This window comes from Condylura cristata, unplaced genomic scaffold (assembly GCF_000260355.1).
Source record: "Condylura cristata isolate star-nosed mole 26May11 unplaced genomic scaffold, ConCri1.0 scaffold00002, whole genome shotgun sequence".
Taxonomy (NCBI): Eukaryota; Metazoa; Chordata; class Mammalia; order Eulipotyphla; family Talpidae; genus Condylura; species Condylura cristata.
In genome coordinates this window covers 1,450,789-1,471,809 of record NW_004567103.1, presented here as the reverse complement: position 1 = coordinate 1,471,809, position 21,021 = coordinate 1,450,789, and the positions used below count along the sequence as shown (strand labels likewise).

General features: G+C 56.5%; 1 pseudogene; it reads right to left on the bottom strand.

Annotated features, from left to right (window-relative positions):
- Nucleotides 1-16,232: 16,232 nt before the first annotated feature.
- LOC101625526 lies at nt 16,233-18,266 on the bottom strand (annotated as a pseudogene).
- Between the last annotated feature and the right edge of the window lie 2,755 nt (nt 18,267-21,021).

Genomic DNA, 21,021 nt, shown 5'->3' with positions numbered 1-21,021 from the left:
GGCGTGTCACCCTGCTGTTCCAGCCAGAAACGCTCCTGTCCAGAGCTTTGTCTGCAGACCGGCTCAGCCGCCTCTCCTCGCCCTGCTCTCTCCTGCCACAGGGCCTTTGCATATGCTCCTCTTGCTGCCAGGAGCCTGCTCCCTTTGAGCCTGCCCGCACCCCTGTCTCGGCCCGGTTCCCTTCCAGCCCACGGCCCCTGGCAGCCTGCCCTGCAGCGCCGGGGCCCTGCCCAGGAGTCCGGTGTGCAGCCGGCTGCAGCCGGCCCTCAGGCTACGCCCTTTCACTCAGTGCATTGTGATAGAGAGGAGGGGACCCTTTGGGACGCGCCTCATCTGACGTGTGGTTTCAAGAGCCCATTGACCACAACAATTGCAGGCTCACAGTCAGCTCTGACTTCCCGACTGGACAGCAGGTCCGTGAGGCCAAGTGACCCGCCTGACGTGTGCTGAGTGCCTCTCTTCCGCTCACTACGTGTGTTTTGAGTGAACAAGCGAGTGACGGGCTGGCAGGGCCGAAGGCACTCGGCCCAAGTCTGTGTGACTGGCCGCCCGGGCTGGGCAAGCTGACCTTCCACAAAACTCGGCACGACACAAGCTGTTCCCAGCTACCCGCCCCGCAGTGAAAGCCAAAGGTCAGCTCACCAGGCTGACTGAGAAGCTGCCAAAGGCCAGACCCAGGCTGGCGACTGGCCACGTCCCCTGACCGGCGCCATAGTCTGTTTGTGACATTAGAGTCCAAGATACAGTAGCCAGGTCACCCCACTTCATCCCTCCTTTGTGTCTCACTGGTAACCCATCTGTCTAATGCGTCAGGCTCTCAGCAAACAGAACAAAGCCCAGCTGATGTTGATGGCAACCTTTAGGAAAGTTCCGACGGAAACATGAAGCAGGAAGCAGCGGGCACCACAGACGGTCAGGCGGGAAGCAGCGGGCACCACGGACGGTCAAGCAGGCGTCTGCGACGTGCAGCCCCTTGAGCAAGCAGGGAGGGGGTGTGCGTGACTCCCCCTCCTCTGACATGGCCGTCCAGGCTCTTCGGTCAATCAGACATCCAGTAAGCATGCCCAGTGGGGCCTCTCCGGCCAGGCTGGCTCCTACCGGTGGCCACTGAGCCCCGCCACCGGCTTCGCCAGGGGCCTCGCCTGACACGGCTCCCGTCCCTCCCCTGAGCGGCGGACAGGGGGCGGACAGCAAGCCAGAAACCTGGCAGCCCAGCCTGCCACCAGCTAGCCTCAGGCGCAGGAGGCTTTCTGTCTTGTGACTGTCTCCGCCGCCCGGAGCCACTTTAATTCCTCCTAACGCTGGCAGCTTGGGCTTCATGAGGCCCATCTGTGCCTGTTTCTGCCCAGCTTGGTAACAAGGGGCAGAAGAGGGAGGTACAAGGGGAAGAGAGACACGGCCCCCCAAGGAGGGCACACGCTGGTGGGGAGGGAGGGGGACCCCATCACCGCTACAAAAGGAAAGTCAGTCGAGAAGGCGCTGGGTGCCCACCGGGGCCTGGGGAAACAAGCCTCTTTCCCGGGTCCTGGGGTGCAGCTGAGTGCACCTTGGCTGCTTGCTGTGCTCAGGGCCCGAGCAGGTGGAATCGGGGTGTCAGGCGGGTGTGAGCAGCAGCCCCCACGGAGGGAACAGCTTCCAAGTAGGCTGCGGAGGCCCCTCCCGCGGCCGGCTGCTGTCTGCAGGTGACCCCCTCCGAGGGCCTCCCCCCACCGCCCTCCCGAGCCCACGTGGGGCTGCAGAGAAGGGGCCGCTGCGGATCACCACCTGGTGGGAGCCCAGGGCGCCCTGGCCTCCCCCACCTTCGCCTCCTGCTGGCCAGCCCCCTGCGCTGCACCACTGCAGCCAGGCTGAGGGCCAGGAAGGGCGCAGGGTTCTGGGGGAGCCTGAGCCCACACACAGGGCCTGAGGGGGAGAATGCCCCAGCCTCGCCCGGCTCTCCAGCCTGGCCTGAGTCTCACTCGTCTCCCTCTGTGCTCTCTGGCCTCGTCCCCTTCTGCCCACTGATGAAGACCCTGCTTCCTTCCAAACGAGGTCCAGTCCCAGGGGCGGGGGCACCAGCCTCTGTGGGGGAGGGCACGCTGGGTTTTGCCCTTCCTGCCCACCCCGGCCATTGTTTGGTTCGGTTTACCGACCAAGTAGTTTCTTTGTCGGGGTAAAGTCACATAACAGAAAACGAATCATATTTAAGAGTGATCACTTTGCGCATTTACAGGTCCTGAAAGCACGTGTCAACCGCCTCCCTCCCAGCCCCGCCATCCCGGCGTCCCCGCCAGCCCCTGCCCAGCTAGGCCCGGGCCTGGGGGCCGGGTCTGAGCGCTGAGCTGACAGCGCTGGCCCAGACGCACTCCGGCTCCAGAAGGTGAGCTGGCCGCTGCATCAGCCAGGCCCGGGAGAAGCAGGGCAGGAAGCAGGTCTATGCAGGGGGAGGTTTATTTTCAGGATCTGGCTCATGTGAGTGTGGAGGCCGGGCGAGCCCGCGGCCTCCTGGGGCGGGCCTGCAGGCTGACCGGCCGGAGCTGCTGCGTCCAAAGGCCATCTGCTGGCCCTCTCCTCTGCGAGGAGGTCTTTGTTCGTGCCGGCCTTGGACTGAACTGGCCCCACCTTAAGGGGGCAGCCAGCTTCTCACAGCCCACCCGCTTCAATGGTCATCCTGTCCCAGAACACCCCACAGAAACACCCGGAATCTCTGGCGCACCCCTGGGTACTGCCAGCCAGCCCACTCGCAACTCGGGCTCCCCGGTCAGCTCGGAAACAAAGGATGGGGGCCAGCCCTGGGCGGTGGGGGCTGCTCCAGCTAGACCCTCGGCTCTGCTGCTCTCTCCCCAGTGAACACCTGCAGCTGCAGGTGGACCCGCCTCCGAGGAAGCACATACAGGAGATCGAAGCCAAAGGCGCCCAGCCCTGCAGCTCCACTGTGCGCTATTTAAAATGGGGAGTGATTAACCCCGGTGTTTGCCTCCCGGCGTGGAGACCATGTCCACACTTCTTCAGGTCCAGAAAACCTCGGAGACTGAAGAGAGGGACAACCAGAGGCCTGGCCACAGTCACAAGTGACTTCAATGAGCGGCTCCTCCCATCTGGGGTGTGCTCAAGGTCACTTCCGGACGGTGTCTGTGCGTGTCCCCCCAACCCCCCACACTGCAGTGGGCCGCTTGACTCCAAGCCGGACTGCCCGGGCAAAATCTGAGCGCCTGGTCTCCAGCTTGGAGTCCTCACTTAGAAGCGCTCACAACGCCACCCCTGAGATGGCCATTTCAGACAAGAGTGTGGACAGACGTCCAACGTTGGGAGTCCTTTGAGGCTGGGTAAGTACAATAGAGTCGGGAGGCGGCTCAGAATTGGACCCCGGGCACGTCCAGGCCTGTCCCTACGTGTCCAGCCAGGCTCGGACCCTGCACCTCCGGGTCGAGTGAACCCAAGCCGTTGGGCACGGACCACCTAGGACCAGAGGCTGCCCCTCCCGACGTGGCAAACGTCTCGCCAGACGGGAGTGCGCGGACTCTCTCATCTGCTTGAAGTGGCTCTGAGTGGGGCCCAGCCTGCCGTTTGGTGACACGAGAGCCAGCTTGAGCGTGCTGGGGCCTGGGGTCCCCCAGCTGAACAAGGCTTTTCCTGGGACTCGCTGGCGGCTGTGGCCCCGTGTCTGTCCCTGGCGTCTGCCTGGCTGCCGGGGGCAGGAGCCGGGAGCACGAACGGTGTCTCCCGTCGGGACTTTACTGGGTTCCAGCTGGCCTGGCAGGTGCCCTGCTCTTTTCCCGCCCCCCGGGGCCTCCTCTCCTCTGCCTGGGGGCGACCCTGACCTCGCTCAGGCTCATGCTCCCGCCTACCTATCTCTGTCCCTACTGGCCCCAGAATCGGACACAGAATTTGCTAAAGTAAACATGTGCTGGCCGTCCAGGACCCCGGAAATCACTGCAGAAGGAGCATTTCCCCAGTGCCGTGTTCAGGTATGCAAGAAAATTCATTTCATTTCTTAAAAGCAGCAGCCCTGGGCTGAGCAAGGGACACTCGTGGCGCAGCACGGCGACAGGTGACGGGGTGCAGCCCGGCAGGGTCCCCTATGTCCAGTCTCCTGGCTGCCAGGTGCTGCACCCACACGCCTCCCTCTGATGCCGGCGGTGCCGAGGACCCCACCTGCACCCCTGCTGCAGAGCCCGGCCCTGGGGCCCTGACCGTCTCTTGGAGTCGCCATGCCTGCCCCGTCCTCTCCACGGCCTGGCCTGAGCCACAAGGCGGCCCTCACTGTCCTTTGCATCAGCACCCTCCATTTCCACACCTGCCTGAAGCTGGGCTGAGGCCTGGCCTCCACGGATGGGGGGACTAGAGGAACATGGCGGGGGTGCAACTGCACCTCGAGAAGGGTGGTGCGCCCCGAGGCAGGCTCTGCGGGCCCCTGATTACGTGAACCTGGCGAGCAGGACTGAGTCGGGACCCTGTGACGACTCGGCTTTACCTCCCCTGGGAGCTCACTGTGCAGTGACCCGAAGTGGCTGCCACAGGCACTCGGAACACAGAGCACAGGCCGTGCACGCCCATGCATCCCCAGCAGGGAAAGTGGGGGCCAGAGGGAGGGCGCCCAGTGAGGTGCTGGGGCTGAGGCGCCCCGAGGCCGTCCCTGGCCTGTGCTGGGTGGTGGCAGGAGCCTGAGATGGTTGCAGCGAGTAGTCCGGCCCCTAGCACCCTGGAGAGGCCCTCGGCCAGGACGGGCTCCTCAGCGAGGCCCGGCGGTGGCAGCTCCTGGCCAGCACCCAGCGGGAGGGGTCCAGCTCGGCACCCAGGTGCCTGGGGGATCCCACCTGGCGCAGGCACAAGTTTCTCACAACACCCGCTTTTCAGAGGCGAGTCTTCCCGAAAGCCACTCCACAGCGAGATAATAGGGGCTTTCAGGACGAGGAGCCGGATGTCTGGCGTTTCTGCTGCCTCTGAAAACCCACCAGAGCACAGCAGGGGCAGTGTGGCAGAGGCGGCCCGGCCAGCAGGTGGGGGAGGGCCTGCCCTCGCCAGGCAGACGCCCGCCGGACGCAAGGAGCCTCCGGGAGAGCAGGCCGTTCCCACGGCCACAGACACAGGCGAGTGGGTGACCCGCCGGCCTTCCGTGGATGCGCTGATCAACTTGGCGGCGAGGAGGCTTGGCAACAAAGGGTCATTAGGAAGGGGCGCCCAGGCGGGGGGGCCGCCCCGGGAACCGTGCGCGAGCCGTGACAATGGACCAGCCACAAGAAAGGACACTTGTTTCCTGCAAGCTGAACAGCCTGGCTGCTTTTCTCCTGACAGTTCAGATTAAATGTCGTCTTGTAGGGGACTCAAAATATCTCCGAGTTCTCACAAGCACTTCAGCTCCCGCTGGGGCCGGGTCGGGGGCACCCCGGCCGTGGAGGCTGAGTGCAGGGAGGAGAGGGGCCGTGGCGGCCTCCACTGTCCACCCCTGCAGCCCACGGGCTCTGTTGACGACCCAAGGACAGTGGCTGGGGGCCTCAAAGATCTTGCGGTAAAACGGCGTGTAAAATAGATAACAAGCCAGCATGAGCGTGGAGAGAGCCCCCCAGAGCTACCTCTTCAGGGGCGCAGGAGAAAGCGGGCTGGCTCACATTTTCCACGCTCCGTTTTCTTGCTGCCATCTTTTTCATCTCGATAGTGACTATAACTGTAAACTATTCTGGGATAAAGATAATGACACAGCACTTTTCAACTAACAAGTATTAATAGCATTTCACGAGCATTTGTTTTTTCAGTTGGACTGTAAATGCATCTGACGTTTAATGTGTGCTTTGGCGGGGTGTGAGGGGGGCGGTGGAGGACAGTTTAGACAGAAGCAGGAAGTTTCCCAAGTCTGCTGCTCGGATTCTGCTCCTTTCCCAGGCCTGCTGCTTGGGGGAGTCTGTTGCTGGGGTTCTCCAGCTCGCTGGAGCAAAGTCCCTGCAGGGAGCTGCTTGTCCACAGTAGCTCTGGCTACCCTGACCCCTTCCCGAACAATACAGAACGCTGCTGCTCTGAGGGATGGGGCCACAAGGGTCCGCATTCAACCTGCATAAACCTTGTCACTCCTGTAATTCGGGGCTCAGCCTTCTGGGACCTCTCCCACTGAGCCCATCGGGCCACAATTCAGTCTCTCTGCACCTCTCTGAGAGCCACCCGATTTCTCCGGGAAATTGCCGTAACACAACCAGTGAACCAAAGCACATACCTGAAACTTTGTTATTGAAGGAAGACTGGCCCCATGTTAAACCATTCTATATAGTCCTAGTAACACAGAACAATAATAGGTGGGTGAGAAAAAAGCAACTGATAATAGAAAACGTATTTAGTAAAGACCCAATGTCTATTAATGAAGAAAAGTTCTTAGCAGATTTGGAAAAGTGACCCACTTAACTTGATAAAGTTTTTTTTACCAAGTCCTTGCAGCCTTCTAATATTCCTGGCAATGTGTCCTGACCACAGACACATTCTTTTAAAGACCAATAATAGGACGAGACTGTCCACTGTTCACGCAGCTGCAGATATTTTCCCAGGTGCTGGTGAACAGTAAAAAAAGAGAAAAAAATACAGGAAAAAATGAAGAATTAGAAGAATATTAACTCATCTGGGTGGATCTTAAAAACAGCTCTTAAAAAAACAAGACACACAATGAAACATAGAAAATGTAAATCACATTTACATAGATTGCTGGTGTTGACATATATTCAGATTTATATGCGCTATTTACACGAATTACACATCCTTTCAGAGCTTCAGTGTATTTAAGTGCTCTCAATAGCTCCTCTGCTGGTGCACTTGGATTAGATTATTTCAGAACCAGCATCCCACTGAGAAAAACTAGAAAACTTGAGCCAATTACAAACAGCATATCCTGGAAGGAAGACCCAGAAGAAGAATGGAACCAGGACAGGTGAGCCCAGCGTTGAGATGAATTGTCACCTTTTCCAAAAAGAGTTGAAAGTTGAACATCAGGCAGAGCTGACAGCAAACTCACCTGCCTGGGAGAATGTAAGCTTGTGCTCTGGCCTCAGCAAGGCGGCGGCCTCGCGAGCACCAGGTGCCCGGGGACCGGCCGAGCAGGAACCAAGCACTGAAGTCGCGGTGAGCCACCCTCACCCTCGCCAGCTGTCATGTGTGCCTACGGCGTAGCTCCCTTCAAGATAATAATGATCCTCTTTTACGAGGTAACGTTTATCACTCTTTCCTGAGCACAGTTCAGCCTACAGTGTTTTTTTTTTTTTCATTCTTTTATTCATCCGGAAATATATTTCATCTTTTTTTTTTAAAATAAGATTTATTTATTTGTGCATACAGAACTGGGGTACAGGCCAGAGGCTCAGGGGCGGCGAGAGGCTTCACCAAAGACAGACCGGGGAGCAGAACAGGCAGATCGACCAAGCACACTGCTGAGGGGAGCAGCGGGTGGGTCAGGAGAGGTCTGCCGCGCCCTGGGGTCACCTCTGGGGCAGGCGGGGATCGAACTCATGCGGAAGCGGCTTTAGCTTCTCAGTGCAGTGCTGTAACCCGCTGCGCCACCAGGGAGGGCCTCATCTTTGTTTTTTAACAGGCAGAGACCCCCACTCACATATGCCTACTTACACCATGTCCCTTTGTTTCCTAAAGTTTTTCATGTTTTTAATTGTTGAATGTCTGTGTGCTTGTTTTAACTATTTTCTTCTGCTCTGCCTTCCAGTTTACTAATTCTCTCCTCTCATAGTATACAATCTTAAGACATATGTATAGAACTTTCCAGGTTGACAGCTACTGTAGTTGAGTTTTTTCAAGTTATTCCATTGCTTACTGACTTTTGTTATGTCTATTGAGAAGTTAGTAATCTTATTTTGTTTGTATATGCTTTTCAGGTGTTAACACCTTTAAAATTAGGTGGGGTGGGGTAGAGTGCTGAGAAATCTCCAGAAAAACTAACCAAATCAACAGAAGCTAGAGAAAATGTAAGTAATTCATTCCCAGCGAATCTCTCCAAACACTTAAGGGAGGAATAATATTGTCCTTTTGTGAATTGTTCCAGAAAATAGGGGATAAAAGGAATCACTCCAAGTCATGATGGATTCAACACACCTTGACCCCAAAATCTGACAAGGCGTGACATGGTGAATATTAAAGGTGAATCTCAAGCACCCACATAGAAAATATTTCTAAAATCAAATCCAGTGGTTTTCAGAAAGATACTATGTCACAACCAAGCAGAATTATTCCAGGACTGTCTTTTAAAATCTATCACTGTGCTCCAGAAAATGGGTAAAAAAGCACAGCCCTGTATCACTAGCAGACACCTAGAAGCACTGGACAGCACTCAATATCCGTTCATGTAAAGGCTGACAGTAACCTAACAAGATAAGAAGCATCTCTTTTTACAGAAATAAAAACAAAAAAGAACAAGAAAGAATAAAAAGGAAAACTAACAAACCTTGTAGTTAAATATAAGTTGCTGAAAACTTATGCTCTAGTCTGAGGGTAAAGAAGCATGAAGCCTCCTCATCTTCACAGCTCCTCAGCTGTGTGATAAATCAGAGACGAAACAGGCGTGGAGAGGGAAAGAAAGATATAAAGCTGATTCCTTGCCAAAGGCATGATGCGATTTAGAAAAGCAAGTTAAAATGTTAGCATTAATAAGCAAATTCATCAAAGTCACCAACCAAAAGGTCAACATTTAAGTTAGTTTTATTTCTTCACATGAGTATCAATCATTTATAAAATTAAAGAACATTTTCAATAACATCAAAAACTTCTAGGGATGGATTTTATCAAAGATATTCACAGTATTTAAAAAGGAAATGGCTAAATATTGATGAGAAAAACTGAATTAACCCGATATATTATAGACAGGCCACGTTTGTGTATTGAAATCCTCGACATTGTAATGATGTCAGTTTATTCAAATCGATCTCTAGATTGCAATGCCATCTTAATTCAAAGTATGGTGGGACATATCTGTGTGTGTGTGCAAATTGTCAAGTGTGTCCTTAAATATATATTTACGTATAAAGGACCAGTAACTGGTGAGATGACCTTGGAAATTAAGGACAAATTTGAGAATAAATACAAACTTGTGGGTACTGAGATAAAGATGGGCAGATGGATCGATTGGATGGCTGGCTGGCTGGATGGACGGACAGACAGATCAAACAACGGAACTGAGAAAAAGTTCAAAGTCAGACTCACACATAACAGACCGTTGGTTTACGTGCAGGAGCAGGGGCGACTTCTCGACAGAGCCGCTCCTGAACCCTAACTGGAGTCTCAAGAATTGTACTTCCACAGGTGAAACATAAGCCAAAAAGCTGCTACAGGAAAAAGAGAATAGCATTATAATCTTGAGATTACAAAAGATTCTTTAAACAGGAACCACAAAGTATTAATCACAGAGAAAAGATAGATGAATTACACATGCTACAAGTAGGAACTTCAGCCAATGACATCATTATGAGACTTATATAGAAAAGTAAGAATGAAATAAGGTATTTGCAAGACCTGTGACTGACAAAGGATTCCCATCAGGCCCACATCGTGTCTTCCTATGAATTAGGAAGGGAAAAGGCGAGAGTCGCCATTCACGCAGCACCAAAGAACTGATCCAAGTGACCGGTAAGTTTTTATTCTTGTTCTTCACCAGGAGCATCCAATTAAACCCACAAGGAGGTGTTAGGACACTAACAGGGAGTGGCGCGAGATGTGGCGGCCGGGGCTGGACCTGCAGGCCCTACGCCTGGGGGGCCGGTCCGAGGGAGGCCCGGAGCGCCCGGCCCTCCCTCGGACGACGCGCTGTCCCCCGGGCTCCACAGCCCTCACAAACTGGCGCCAACCCGCGGCCACGAAAGCCAGAGGGATAAGCGTCGGGTACCCCCCTCCCATCGTCGGGGGGCGACCCGGCCGCTGGCCCCGCCTTACCACGGCAGGCAGGAGGTGGGCGGGACCCGCGGGACCCTCCTGGTCTGCAGCAGAGGGCGGGTGGGTGCTCCTGCGTGTGATGGGGCGCTCAGCTGGGGGGCGGGGGGTGACCCCTTCTGGCTGCCCCTTTGCTCGCCCCCTCTCAGCTACTATTTTGAAGGTGACTTTTTCATGTTTTCAGTTTTTTTCTTCTTTTGGCTAAATATATTTCTATAATTAACATATTTTCACTTAGCAGATTTATATTCGCCATCATTATTTATGTCTGTCTCCTCTTTAGCTTTGTAAACAGAGAAACAAGACTTTTTCCAACTGGCTCATCTTCATCCTGTATATGCACATGTACACAGGACACGCGTGTGTGTGTGAATATATGTTGCTTTCACCCTACTTTCTCCACCCTCCTGCTTCACCTTTAGTTCAAGCAGAGGACCCTGAGAATAATGAGTATGATTCCACAGCTGTTCTGCCTCTCCCTGAGCCAGGGGCCGCCCCGGAGGGAGCTTCATCACCTGTGGGGGCCTCGGGGCTCCCGGGGATGGACTCGGTCTTATCAGCGCCTTTTGCTGCTTCCCTTCTGCCCGGGTTCGCAGGAGTTTTGGGGTCCAGTAGATGTCCCATCAACGCCGCCTGGAAGCCCCAGTCCTTGGGCGCTGCAGCTGTGACCCCCGCGTGGAAGGCGCTGAGCAGATACACCTGCCAGTGGCCCCTGGTCTCTGGCCAGCACCCCCGGCCGTGCAGCGCCTGAGTACTGACCCCAGCGCGGCTGTCCTCGCAGGCACCAGCAGAGTCCGGTGGTGCGGCCGCCCGTCCAGGGACGCGGCTTGCCACCGCAGGAAGAGAGAAGCCAAGACCTCCCGCATTCTAGAAACTGAAGCTTCACAGGACGGAATGTGGACTCAGCACGACAAGGCAATTTATTGGGGGGCCGGTGAAAGGACTCATCAATCTACAGGAGCGCCCCGCTAGCGCCGGGGGCCTGCGGCCTCGCGCTCCTGCTCCCTCTTAATGCTCTTGGCAAGATGCGCCTCCTGACGGCTCTCAGCTTTATTTCCAAGCACGCGAGTAAGGACAAAACCTCAGGGCGGCGCTGGGACCCGGATGTCCGGCCTCTCTGTGGCCCGGGCGGGTGAGCCCCACACAGCTGGGCCCAGCCAGCGGCTGCTGGCTGCAGAAACTCAGAGGTGCCCCTTGCCCACATCTGCGGCCCCGGCCCCCCGCCTCCCCTCCCTGCTCTGCGTGGGGAACGTGAGCGCACAGGGCAGGCCCTGCCTTCTGCCGCCGCGGTCTGAAGACTCCCTGACTCTCTCTGCATTTGTGCTTCACGCCCACAGTCCCCCTCACCTCCTGCACCCCTTACCCCTCACCAGGTACTCAGCCAGCATCTGCCCCCACCACCACCACACTGGCACCTGCAAATAGGGACCTGGCGTGGCTGCACCCCCGTCGGGGGCCAGTCCGGCGCCCGCAGCGTCTGCACTGGCCGGCGCGGTGTCCTCTGCGGACGCTGCTGGGTAGCGCTCATGGCACCCCAGCAGGGCGGCACGGACAAACCGCCTCCCCCGCTGTTTGAGTCTCCAGGCTTGCACTGGGCGTGGAGGCCTGAGAAGCTGTCGCCGAATCCGGCCGACGCCAGGGGCAGTCCCAGTGCCCCAACTGGGGAACGCGAAGGTCGCACACACCGGGCCGACATCTGCCACAGGCAGCTTCCGGGGAACCCCGCTGGCTCCTTGCTAACTTCCCGGCCAGACCAGAGGCGCCTGGCGGGACGGCTGGCGTCAGGTCCTAAAGCTCTTGGTGTCTTTCTGCCTGGCTTCGTGCGTCATCCCAGCACATTCGGTATCGACTGGACGGACCCAGAGAATGCGCGTTATCACCCAGGCTCTTCTTCCAGCTCCGCTGACACCTCAATATCCAGGAGCTGTGTGCGGCACCCCGAGGCCGAGACGGCAGCGGCTTTGGAGGGACTTTGAGGGGTGTCAACGTCCCCTCTCTAGCGGCTTGGGGAGTATGGCCTCAGAGTCTCCTCTGCGCTAATGCTGTGCTTTCTATTTATATGTAAATGAGTTGTCTCTCGTGTGTGTGTGTGTGTGTGTGTGTGTGTGTGTGTGTGTGTATTAAGCTCACACAACTTTGCCTCTCGTCTTTGTGACAACTTCTTTGTTGCTTTTGACGAATTCCTCGTACTCCTCATAACTGAAGGCGCTTCACTGTGCCCAGTGTGACCAACCTCTGTCACTCAACAGGGCAGTTTATCCGTTTGCCTTTTTATGGACACATCTGCTCAGAGCCCAGGCATTAGGTCACAAAGGACAGAGCTCCTACTTGCCAGGGTATTTTTTTAAACTGTTTCTTTTATTCCTCACTTAGATGAGTGGTTCCGGTTTGTCATTCGGAGTTTTGCTTGTCTTCTTCAATAGTTTGATGAGAACTGACGCCGCTCGCTAGGCCTGGTTCACCTTAAGCCTGTCATTTCCTTCCGGAACCACCGATTAAATGCCAGTAGCTTCTTCTCGAGGACAAAGTCAATGACACCTTGCAGTGTTCGTTTCCCTCCTACCTCACTCTGCCTGGGTCTGGCCTCTGGGCCACCTGAATTCTACTTTATGATGGGCTTTTGTTGGTCAAGAAGCCTGGCCTAAAAGTTGCATCACACGTCATTGCCACAGTGGGCAGTTTTTCAGCTCTTTGTCCATTAGCTCAGCTTCTCGCTCAGAGAATCTGCCTCCTGTCTTGCGACATTTTCATTCTGATTTTGTTTTCATGCTGCTTTCTGACGTGAATAGTCTTCATGACGAGTGGCTGTGGTATATTTTCCAAGACCTTAAGTGTTTTCACCTAACTGTGTCTTCTGTGTGGACGACAGTGAGTTTGGGAATAAAATGGCAAGGTCACAGCGTTTTACTTAGAAACCAACACAAATCTCCAATTTTCCATTTTGGAATCTTAACACATAGTATCTTTCAGCATAAATAATCCGGTCTTTTCTCCTAACAGAAATCAAGTAGGATTATCTCATATCCGCTGGTTTTGTTTTTTTTTTTTTTTTTAAGATTTATTTATACATACAAGAACTGGGGTACAGGCCGCAAGTGCAGGGGGTGAGAAGGTTCACCAGAGACAGAGTGGGGAGCAGAACAGACAGGTCCACTGAATACACTGCTGAGGGGAGCAGCGGGCGGTCAGGGGCGGTCTGCTGTGCCCTGGGGGGTCCCTCCCTGGCCGGGGATTGAACTCGTGCTGCAGTGTCTGGGACAGCTGCATCGTGCTTCATAGGGCACCAGGGAGACCCTCGTCTCATAGTTGAGGCAGCCACAGGCCACAAGCGAGGGCCGAGTGGCGCCAGTGTCCCCAGCCCTCACGGAGGATGTCTCTGTTGGGTGCCTCCTGGGTCTGGCCTCTGCTCTCTCTCAGTCTTTCTTTGCAAATTGTTTCGACATTTGGAATCTTTCCTACCTTGTGCCTTCACAGAGCCCCGGTGCCTGGAGACCCTGGCGTGTGACGTGAGGTCCTCTGGTGTGGTCAGCTAGCCGGAGCCACCGCCATTGCAGCTTCTCATCCTTGTCGGTGGGGACAAAGGGACCCGCTGGAACTGTGACGGCCGAGCCGGCTGCCCTTGTGAAGGGCAGATGGGCGGGCAGACTCAGCAGGTCGCTGTGAATAGCGGGGTGTCGACTCCGGGACCTTCTTTCTGTCCTGCCCGCCACCACCTTCCCGGCCACTCCTCCGCCCCCGGGGTGGGTGTGGAGGCGACCGGGGGTGCCAAGTGAGGCCCGTGCCCACCCTCTGCTCCTTCTGTGCTGACGCCAAGCTAGAAACCTCCACCCTGGATCTTCCAGCAAAGCCCCGCTTCCCCTTCTCTGGCTGAGCAAGTGTCCTCGCGGGAACGTGTCGGGATGGCTGCAGCGTGGGGCACTAACATGGCCTAAGAGGGAACTGTCGCGCCTCCCCCGCCAGCCCGCCCACCCGCCTGCCCGCTCCAGCCCCCTCACGGAAGCCCGCGGCGCCCGGGGACTGGAGGCCCGAGGCCCGGCCCACGTCCCGGCCGTGCCTTCTCAGCTCAGGGCCTGCTCTCCTCGGAACGCACCACTCCTCCATGCCGCACCTTTCCTCACGATGGCTGAGCGGCCTGTTGCGCCTCCTGGCAACCGTCCAGCCTAGGAGGACCCCTCGCCGCCCTGTCCCGGCCAGACGTCACTGCCGCTCTGGTTTGCTGGCGTCTGAGCGGCCCTGGCTGCATTTCCTATTGCTGCAAACAGGCACCACTGCCCAAGCTGCTCACCCTCTGTCCATCTGAGCCCAGCCGGCCCCGGGCCGAGGCCTACTGGCCAGGTGGCCACACCTGTGTCCTTTCTGGGCCCTGGCTCTGTGGGGGTTTCCCGGCTTCTCGTGGTTGTCGGCAGAGACCAGCTGGTCCTATGGTAGGACTGTCCTGACGTGTCCAGATCCTCGCTGGCCATCAGCGGGGCCACCGGGGCGCCCAGAGGCCTGTCGGGCCTGGGTGTGCAGCCCCGTCCCGCGCCAGCACGGGCGTCTGCATCCCTCGCTCTTCCTCCACGCGGGGGCAGGGGTGGGGGAGAGTCCAGCGCATTCTCCTCTCCCAGGACTGGGCGCGACGCGTCCAGGTCACGGGCCTGGAGAGAGCTCGGCCTTCACTCTGCTAGTGCATAGACCACCTTTGGCCTGCTCCTCCTCTCTCCCGCTCTCTGTGGGGATCATCTTGAGCTGCTGTAAAACATGCCACAGGCAACATGCCACAGGCCAGTTATAAGCGCAGGGGTTTGACCTCCAGTCCTCGAGGCTGCACCTGTAAGGTCAGGAGCGGGTCTGATCTTCATTCTCGCGCGGTGAGGGGCAGGGAGCCCTGGGGTCCTAATCCCAGGAGTGGAAGGCCACACTCATGACCTAGTCAGCACCTTAAAATCCCTGTTCCTAGTACCAGCACCTTGGGGGGCAGGATCTCAACCTACGAGTTGGGGGACACATTCAGACCAAAGGAGGTGTAAGTAACAAACTAAATGTGTGCATTTAGGGCACAGGCCTACCTTTAATCTGTGCCCCCTGGCGCCGGCCCCTGCCACGTCACCACCTTTACGACACGTAAAGGTGGTCAGGGTGCGGTGCCCAGGGCTGCCCTGACCCTCGCGAGCGCTGGCCCCGCACCCCCTGTGCACACCGTGGCCTCCCTCCCCTCACACAGCCTCTCCCAGCGCAGGCCAGCCACCCCGCGGGCTGCCCCTGGGCACTCGGCCACCCGCGGGCTGCCCCTGGGCACTTGGCCAACCCGCGGGCTGCTCCTGGGCACTCGCAGCGCCGCCCAGCCTGCGTGAGCACTGGGCCTGGTGCCTACAGTGGCATCGCTGCCGCCTTACAAGCAGGCACTGCTCAGCCAGGCTTCAGGGTGGTAGCCACCTGGAGATGCATAGGGTGACTCAGCGGTGCCTGCCTGAACACGGGGGGCTCTCCTCGCAAACGGGAACCTCACAGAACATGATCAAGTGCAGGCAGAGGGAAGCCTGGATGCTTGCAGCAACATTGAAGGGGAAGGGGAGATGGAGGCGGTGCAAACAGCCCTCCTGCCGTTCAGGCTGCACCCCACCAGCAGAACGAGGCTGGCCCTGGGGGAGCCCCGAGGTTGAATCCAGCCCTCGAGACGGCTGTGCCCCTCTCTCGGACCCTCAGCTGGGCGGGGATGTGCAGCGCTGGCTCTTCCTGGGGCGCAGAGAGCGAAGATTGACGCGCCCGGGGAAAGAAGATGCTACTAACCGGCCCCTGGGCCCGCGCCCTCCCCGGGTGCCGGGAGCCGCCTGTCACCCCGCCTGGCCGCGGGTTCCCACAGCACCAGCTGCGGTTGGCGTGGAGTCATTTAGGGACTCTGAGACCATGGCCACCTGACATCAAAATAACCCCTCAGCCTCAAAAACAACAAGCGCAACAATTATAAACAAAGCAGCTGTTAGTGTGAGGGGAAGGGTGTCCTGAAGGAACTCAGAGTTCTGTGCACCCCACCCCCTGCTCCAGCTCTCTGGACCCCACCCCTGCTCCAGTGACTGGAGACTACGACTCCCAGCAGCACCCGGGAGAGAACTGCGAGGACCCCAGGGCGGGGCCGAGCGGCATTCTGGGATCGGGGTAAGTAGGGAGCCTGTTCCAACTGTCCCTCTGGAGAGGTAACGGCTCTCTGGGGCAACGGCTCTCAGGCCGCGTGACCGGGGCTGGTAGCGTGAGCCGAGGTGTCAGATATCCCAGTTATTTTGTACCCCTCTCCCTTTCTCCTTTAATTTGTGAGATTGTAGTTCCTGCTGAAGAACTTTATTTTCATCATGAGCCTCAAGTGCCTTTTCCTTTCAGCACATAACTAACTGCCGTTGGAAACTGCTAGTACTTAGCTCAAGGTTTTTTGACAGTTCCTTAATTTTTTTCTCGGTGTCATCTATTTTTAACTCTGCTGAAATTAGTTTCTTTGTCACATCTTCTCGTTCAGGTGAGTGTCTAGCTCCAGAGGTCTTTTTCAGTTTCTGTAAGGAAGATTTTGTCCCAAATACTGCACCTTCTGTACCTATCACCTTTTTCTCAGTTGCCCGTTCTTTCTCTTGAGATTTTCTTAAACGTTCTTTGAGTGCTGTAATCTCATTGTTGTGACGAGCAATAAGTCGTGAGGTTTCATTTTCTGCATCTTCAAACTTATTCAGGGCCTTCTCCTGTCTGTAGTGAAGCCTTTCAAAGCCTTGTTTTCTTTCAGCAGCTCAGCTAACTTGACCTGGAGTTCAGTTACCTCATTCTGCAATCCACCGATTTTTAGCAGTCTTGCAGAAAGAACACACTTTGTAACAAGGTCTGAATCTTGCCCAATGGGCTCCCCATCGAGGCTACCAGACCGAAATCCCACTGGGACTCCCTTTCTGTTGGTGGGCCCTAGGGCTTGGTTTCCTGGGGGCTTGATGATGCACTCTGTTCTCTGAAATTTCTCTTTTAGTATCTGTAGATGAAGCTGGATTGACCAGTGATGACTCACCAGAAGACTGTGGTATAGTTCCAAAATCAGATGAACTACAAGAGTAACGGCGTTTGCCTGACTTATTTTCTTGCTCAGTATCTGAACTTTTTCCTCTTTCCCCCCTGATCTCTATTCATATAATTTTACAGATTTCTTTCTCCAGAAAAGTCTATGACAAGTCTTAAGAACATATTTTAGAGTTGTCAGACCCTGGTAATAATATTCATGTCTGGGAAATGTGTCTTCTCTGTTTATCCATAGACTGCAAATCACATTCGCAACCAGAAGATACACTTTTACCCCAGGGGCTAACTTGGAACTCTCGTCACAAACTACTGCTAGTCCCCAGTCACACGGTCTGAGAGCCGTTGCTCCGGAGAGAGAGAGAGCCATTACCTCTCCAGAGCGACCATTGGAAACCGCTCCCCATTTATCCCCCAAATCCCAGGATGCTGCTCAGCCCCGCCCTGGGGTCCTCGTAGTTCTCTCCCTGGCGCTGCTGGGAGTTGTAGTTTCCAGTCACTGGAGCAGGGGTTGGGGTCCAGAAAGCTGGAGTAGGGGGTGGGGCCCACAAGACTGCAGAGTTCCTTTAGGACAGCCTTCCCCTTAACATTAGCACAACTGCGTTTCCCCTTAACTGGCTGTCCCCCACTGACAACTTGGAGGGAAGGACCCTCGCCAAAGCATGGATTTGCTGTGCTGGGAACGACTTCGTGGAGGAGGGTGATTGACGCCTCATGGGTCTTGGATGTGCAGGGGTGTAATTAAGACAGCAGCTGATGGGCAGAGTCCCCTCGCCGTGCCCCCGGCCGGAGCACCGATGTGCTGAGGAAGTTGCATTCTCGCCCTGGCTCTGCGTTAACCGTTTCCAGCATGGCCTCCTTTCAGGCTGGGGTCCCTGCCTCCCGGATGGACCAGAAGCGGAGATTCCTGAGTTCCTCTGACTTTTGGAACCAATGTTTTATGATCTTAAAAAGGAGAACAAAATTACTAAGGGGCAAAGAAGTTCAAACTGAAACAAATGACTTACCCACCTCTCGTGTGATTGCAAATAAGCAACATACCTTGCCAAGACACTAGTTTGACTCCACATCCTTAGGCTAGAAAAAGAACAGGAAATGGATAGAGAAAGTCTGGCTGTAAGTTGTTGCTCTTGGAAACATGGCTCAGTGCTGCTGAGACTGCTCTATTCCAGCTTGCAGGAATTAATTAAATATGCTCATTATCTGAGAAGGAAATTAAAATTACAGAAAAAAGGGAGGTTGATGTAAATCCTGAAATGATACAATGGAGGTATGAGCATGAACTCGTGGCTGTAAAGACAGAGAAGGTGGGAAAACAGACGGGAACCCAGGCTGGAAGGTGCCATCTTGGAGGGCGCCATCTTGGAGGGACCCGCCCGGGAAGAAGCCTGTTCACATATCATCCTTACACGACTCTGTTGATCTTGGGAGAGCAAAGACCTGGCATCATTAATGTTACACAAGACAGAATGTGTACAGAGTAGACTATGAGAAGACCCTGTCAGTGAGGTGGGCCAGAGTCCTGTCCACTGGCTGGGTGGACGGCTGGTTGGACATTGATGTAGCTCTTCAGCTGGCTGCTGACAGGCCCTAGAAGCAAGTGGTATCTTGGTTTCTAAATACCATTCTCAATGAAAAAAATAAAACTTAGAGAAATGGCCAATTTCATATCTGAAGATGGAAAAGATACTTGGAATATCTTGTCATGCCCGCAAACGGCTTCGTCCAGGAATGATGGCAACAGGGCCGGACACCACCTCAAAGGCGCCCCACAAGACCAAGCCCACACAACACAAAAAGGACAAAGTACTGATGGGCACAAAGAAGAACGCGATGTCCTTACGGTACAATGCCCACTGACACGGGGTCAGGTCACTGGCCGCCTTCCCTGTAAACACTGACTCTGGGGGCCTCCAGCCTCCGCAGGGCTAGTCACGGTGGGACGTGACAGGAACTCTGCGTCCCGGTGGCAACAAGGACAGGGAGGGCCACTGACTGAGCAGCCTCATCCCTGGTGGAAACCCGGAGGGGCTGGAGCTCAGACCTGATGTCTGCAGAGGACTGGTCCGGTGTAGACCGCTTCTCTCAGGCCAGGCCTGGGGCCCAGCGCAGGTCTGAGGCGCTGCCCCTCAGCTGGGCCACAGGCGGCCACAGCTCCTTCGCAGCTCGGAGGGAGACCCTGGGGCAGCAGTCGGGTCCTCCCTTGCGGGCCCGAGGGTGGGTGAGCGCCGAGACGCGGCCTGCCTTGGAAAGCGCCTGCGGGCTTCTTACGCCAGCAGCACGGGCTGGAGTGGCAGGCCCTGTCCTGGCGCGGGGGTCTCCTGTGCCCTGCGGCATCTCCATGGCATTGGACACTGTTGCTCGCTCAGCTGAGGCACGTGAGCACAGCTGGAGGCGCCATGTGGTTAGCCCTATCCCTCGGTGACAGCGCAGTGATGACCCCTTCCAGACCTCACGCCACCGTCTTGATCCCGTGAGCCAGCAGCCTCCAGCGGCTCCCCCAGCCCGGGCTTCCCGGCTCTTGAAGGCAGCCTGGTAGGGGGTTCAACTAATAAGGCGCCTTGCGGGGCGACATCCCCCCCACCCCCCCGCCAAGGAGACGTGGCAGCGGAGATGCAAAGGCAATTCCCGCCCAGCCCCCACTGCCTGGGAGCAGGAGGAAGGGCTTGGTTTGGGTGGTCAAGTCAGAATCTGCACCCCCTTGTCTCTCGCGGGCTGCCATCTGCCCAGAGCCTGGGCCGCGACGATGCCCTGCTCGGCTCTGCGGAGCGTTTGTGCAGCTTCGCTGCCGAGCATCTCCTGTGGGTCCACGGGGACGTGGGTGACGCATGTGGGCGGCAGACGTGGGTGATGGACGCGCTGCCTTTCTGGACTCTGGAAGCAAAGCAGCTCAGACTTGAGCGCTCGCCCGGACTGGGGCCAATCTAGATGAACCCTCGCATCCGTGCAGATTTTCTTTCGCTTAATGATCTGACGTGCTTGATCTCGATACTTCCTTAAACTGCTAGTTTCCTAAGTTTTATTTATTTAGGAAAAAGCAAACAGGCTGTGTTTTCCTTCCTCTGTTTTTGAAGTGAGTGTACATACTCTCTGGGAAGAGTTAGAGAACCACATTGGCGTAAACATGGAAAACAGAAAATAGTATCCTTAGCCGGCGTCTGAGAGCCAGTGTTTGGTATTTACTTAACTCACTCTGCCCGTCTGTTGTTTGCCTTTGGTATTCCTGCACTAGATTTTCAAGTTCCCACCTTGAGTTAGACAGGGCTGCTGATTTCTTTCATGGCTTTTACGTTCACAAAGCCTCTCCTCTCCCGCTGCCGTGGGTTTTCGTTTCTTGCCGCTTTTTGAAAGGGCCGAGGGGAGACCAGGTGGACGTCGCTTGGTGAACGCCGAATGTTTCCTCCAGGGAAACCCAGCCCGAGTTCTCTGCCGCCTCCTCGCGTGTCCAGGGCCATCTGTCCTGCCAAGATGGAGCCCACCCGGCCCCGCGAGAGCATTCGTCTTCCAGCTCCCTGGGTTCTGGGGACCCCTGAGCCTGCAGGGCCCAGAACTACAGGGAGCACCCCTCAGCCAGGGCCTGCGGGTCCCCCCATATAAGGGGGGCAACCTGCCTTCACCCTTGTTCCCAGGACGTAGCCTCCTGGGAGGGGCGCAGTCTGGTCTGGAGGTCCTGCACCCCAGGGTGGCATCACTGCTCGGGGAGGCACCCCGCGCTGGGGGTCGGCGGCTTTGGCTGGCTGTGGCAGGGGCGGGCGGTTCCCAGGAGGCGTGGACGTGCCGATTGGGGCAGAGCACAGCGGCTCCCGCCCTGCGCTGGACCCCTGGGCCGACCGGGAACCGGCCGGTCACACACACGTGGCGAGTGGAGATGGGGCTGTTCATGGAAGGCCCCAAAGCTGGAGGCACCAGGGCAGTAGCGCAGAGAGCAAGGGCACTTGGGGCGGGGGGGGGTGGCAGCTCCAGACCCAGCGGAGCCAGGAGCTGCCGGGGAGTCCCGAAGTGGCCCTGATGGCTGAGCCCCAAAGCCCACCTGCCTTGCCTTGAGGGGACGGTCCCTGGGTCTCCGGGTGCCTCCCCCCACCTCCTGCCACCCCTCCCCACACTGTGATGTCCTGG